Source organism: Saccostrea cucullata, unplaced genomic scaffold (genome assembly GCF_032062105.1).
Source record: "Saccostrea cucullata isolate Sc308-1 unplaced genomic scaffold, CSIRO_AGI_Scuc_v1 ctg19613, whole genome shotgun sequence".
In the NCBI taxonomy this organism is placed as follows: domain Eukaryota; kingdom Metazoa; phylum Mollusca; class Bivalvia; order Ostreida; family Ostreidae; genus Saccostrea; species Saccostrea cuccullata.
This window is the reverse complement of record NW_026938473.1, coordinates 2,543-6,660: the sequence shown is the minus strand read 5'-3', so window position 1 is coordinate 6,660 and position 4,118 is coordinate 2,543. Positions and strand designations below refer to the sequence as shown.

General features: G+C 40.2%; 1 long non-coding RNA gene across 1 annotated transcript; it reads left to right on the top strand.

Moving 5' to 3' along the window:
* The first annotated feature begins 241 nt into the window (after positions 1-241).
* Positions 242-3,722, top strand: LOC134250362 (uncharacterized). Its single transcript, XR_009988498.1, has 4 exons — positions 242-312; positions 620-906; positions 2,520-2,648; positions 2,971-3,722. It is a non-coding gene; the product is annotated as an uncharacterized LOC134250362 (long non-coding RNA).
* The last annotated feature ends 396 nt before the right edge of the window (positions 3,723-4,118 follow it).

The following is a 4,118-nucleotide window of genomic DNA, read 5'->3' as shown; positions in this document are numbered from 1 at the left end:
CTTCTCTGCATGGATTCTTTTATGGCCTTGGTTCTTCCCTGAAACATGTGACTGCTGAATGGAGCCTTAGCAGTCTTATTTCTTTGAGAGTCAAAGAAGTGGCGCAAGTCGTTAAGGTTTTCAATCACATTTCCTTGTTTTGCAGATGCACCAAACGCAGCGGCACCGTCTCCATCACTGGTGAAAGGGGATATGATTAGTGGCCAGTCATCACTTTGTAACTCACCAACACAATTAGCGGCCCATCTATTCTCGTCTCCACTGGTGGTCTCAGGAGGAATGGTTGCAGTGCAGCCTTCATGTCCTGGGCAGGTAACTTCCTTTTCCTTTGCTTCGTAGGTATGCGCCTTTCTTACATAGTTCATTTTCACAGAATACTGCTACCACATCCTTCCTCTTGGTCACATTTTCACTTACGGTATACGTCACTTTTGTGGCAGCTTGGAATGGGGTTTTCCCAATTTCACTGAAGGTGGCATTATTGTACTGAGTGTCTCCTTCCCCTCTGATGGGGGTTTCAGGAAGTCCATATCTTTCATAAAGTTATTGAAGATTATGCCAAATTTTCTTCTTACTTTTTTTATTTACTGCGGTCATAATTTTCCCCACTTTGTTGCAGGTCTGTTGCATGTTGGTGGCTGACGCTGGTACAATATTTGCACCAAGAAGCATACCACGTATCCCCTCTGTTCTAATGACTGGTACCCAGGTGACCAACAGCCATGGCCACATTCAGCTGTGCAGCTCTTCGTCCCCTGCCAGATCTTCTCACCTCTTCGTAAATCTTTTCTCGGTGACTGGTATAGTGGCACTTCTTACATCGAAAGGAAAGGATCCATGCCAGGCCTCGTTTTTCCTCCCCCTGCTGATTCCAGTCCAGTGGACCATCACAGTCTGGAAACTTCTGTGAGTGTTCTTTAAATGCCTTGTTCCACAATTTTGCAGTCTTTTCTTGGTGAAGTACTATGTATAATTTTGAATTTGGGTCATCTGACACAGATTCCATGTAGGTGTCCACTGGCTGGACCTCACTTGGCCCGGGTCGTAAAAACTGCATCTCGCTACTTCGGCTCTTGGCATCTATAACTGCAAACACCCCAAGTTTCTGTGGCCGTACAATGTCCTGAAACTCTTCTTTAATTAGTCTTCTTATGGGAAGCAGAGATTGGACTGGGCTGGTGGTCCCTATTCTCTTCTGGCCTTTGTTGTGAGGAATACTTCCTTTTTAGCTCACCTGAACCAAAGGCTCAAATGAGCTTTTCTGATGAAAATTTGTCCATCGTCTGTCGTTGTTGTTGTCGTTGCCGTCGTTGTTGTCGTAAACTTTTCACATTTTCACCTTCTTCTCAAGAACCACTGGGCCAATTTCAACCAAACTTGCTACAAAGTATCCGGGGGTAAAGGGGATTCAAGTTTGTTCAAATGAAGGGCCACGCCCTTCTCCAAGGGGAGATAATCATGAATTAGAGAAAAAAATATTGGCATTTTTAAACAATCTCCTTTTCAAGAACCACTGGGCCAGGAAAGATGAAACTCATGTGGAAGGATCCTCAGGTAGTATAGATTCAAGTTTGTTCAAATCATGACCCCCGGGGTTATGGGTGGGGCCAAAATGGCCGATCAAAATTTTACCTTGGAATATATAGGAAAAATCTTTAAAAATCTTCTTCTCAAGAACTACTAGGCGAGGAAAAATGAAAATCATGTGGAATCATCCCAAGGTAGTGGAGATTCAAATTTGTTTAAATCATGACCCCTAGGGGTAGGGTGGGGCCAAAATGGCCGATCAAATTTTTACATTGGAATATATAGGACAAATATTTAAAAATCTTCTTCTCAAGAAACAATGGGCCAGGGAAGATAAAACTCATGTGGAATCATCCTCAGGTAGTGTAGATTCAAGTTTGTTCAAATTATGACCCCTGGGGGTAGGAGTGTGGCCAAAATGGCGGACCACAGATTTAAATAGGAATATATAGGAAAAATTTTCTTCTAAAAAACCATCGAGACAGGAAAGATTAAACTCCTGTGGAATCATCCCCAGGTTGTGTAGATTCAAATTTGTTCAAATCATGACCCCCCAGGGGTAGGGTGGGGCCAAATGACCGATAACAGTTTTACATAGGAATAAATTGGAAAGTCTTTTAGAATCTTCTTTTCCAGTACTTCAAAGCCATGCTTAGTGATATTTATAGGGAATTATCCTCAGGTAGTGTAGATTCTAGTCTGTTCAAATCATGACGCCCTGTGGATTAAAATTCATGCCCCCCCCCCCCCCCACAAACAGTAAACTTTCAGTTCTGATCTGATATGTGCTTTTTCCTAGCCAATTGCTCAGGTGAGCAATGTGGCCCGTGGGCCTCTTGTTTGTATTGATGTTGATGCTACCATATTGGTCCTTTTTTTGGCATGGTAATTATTTCACTGTATATTTGTACAGATTTTCTAAGAATATGCTATTGTATGTGGTGCACATTTTTAAGTATTGTAAACTTTTGTGTTGTTTATTTATTTTAGAGCTGCCAGGACAAGAGAAACTCCATTCTTTGATGACTGATGGATAAGCCTCTTCACCCCACACTGCTCAAGAATCCCTTATCTTAATTCAACAGCCATTAATCAGTGATCACTGTTACCAAACCTCCAAGGTACATTATTGAAGTCTCTTTTGACACCATTTTTTCCAGTCTCTCAGTTTCTTTTAAAATTAAGATTTCACTTGCTCGTTAACTAATAGCACGAACTCATGCGCATGCACGTGCGCCTTGCTCTGATTGGCTTAAGACAAATCTCAATACTTCTTTTGTTCTTTGACGAATGGCTTTGAAATTTAAAGAACTTTGACAGCATGGTATGTCAACTCATACTTCTTTATTTCCAAATCTGTTCATAGCTAATAATAACCACAGTAAAAGTGTTACCATATTTACATAAATGATTGAAACTCAACTTAATTTTATTATTTTGAAGGTTCAGTGCAAGAGACAAGAAAAGGAAAATCTGGAGCAGGGCCACAAAATTCAAGGAGCACCATCTGTTGCAGCCCAGAGTTTACCTTCCCCGCTGCAGAAACTAGACGCCCTTTAATTCGGTACCACTGAGCCTCATGGCTTCACAGTGATGGAAAACACAGTGCAAAAGAGTAAGAATGGAAGACGCCGGATCTTTCCTGTACAGGCTAACATCTTACCTGTCACAGAACCAGTGCCGTATCTGTGAACATTACCAGCGTCAATGATTACCGGAAATACACCTCCCTCCTTTTCACCTGAACTTCCTTATTCTACCATACATTACCACAAAAAAAAGTTTGAGGCTGCTCAAGCGGGGGAATTTAAGCGCCAGTACACCAGGCGGGCCACAGTTACATCATGTGGGAAATGTGTGGGGAGGATAAGAGTGGAGGAGGACACCAGCAGTACTATGGTAACATCTACTGCCCAAACAAAGCTGGTGTGCCATATCAGGAATGGAGGGAAGCTTTTAAAACCAGGGGATATGAAAAAAAGAAAAGCAAAAACTGATCAGCAAGAGCCATCTCAGAAAGAGACAAAAGACCAGTAATTACTATTCTACCCCACATACAGTGTACCATTCTAAAAAATAACTTTCATCAATCAAAGGAAACATCTGTGACTATTATAATCAGAGGAAACATCATTGACTATTAAAAAAAATTTTAATGCTGCCTAGTTTTGACACTGATATAAGTAGAAGGTCCCAAGCCCTAAGAAACAATTGGTAATCTGCATTCATATGTTTTGCTTTTATTACTACTTCTTTAGTAAAGGAGAGGGAAAGTTTTTTTTCTTAGTTTTTATGTATATAACTGTTTTACTCATTTGTTACATGACATTCCCATGGTGCAATGGTAGCAAATATTGTCCCTGAGGACAAGAGATCTAGGTTCAAATCCTGTTTGGTTCTTACAAAGTAACAAGAGTAAAACATTTTAATTTGGAAAAGGAAAAAAAAAAGATGTATTTAGTACATTTATATGTCATGAAAAGGCTTTTAAATTTCAAACTAATGGTTTTGGCATAATTTGTTAAAAATATTCATTATTGAAGAGGTTATTCAATCAGAACATATAAAATATGAGTAAAGAAAATATTTTT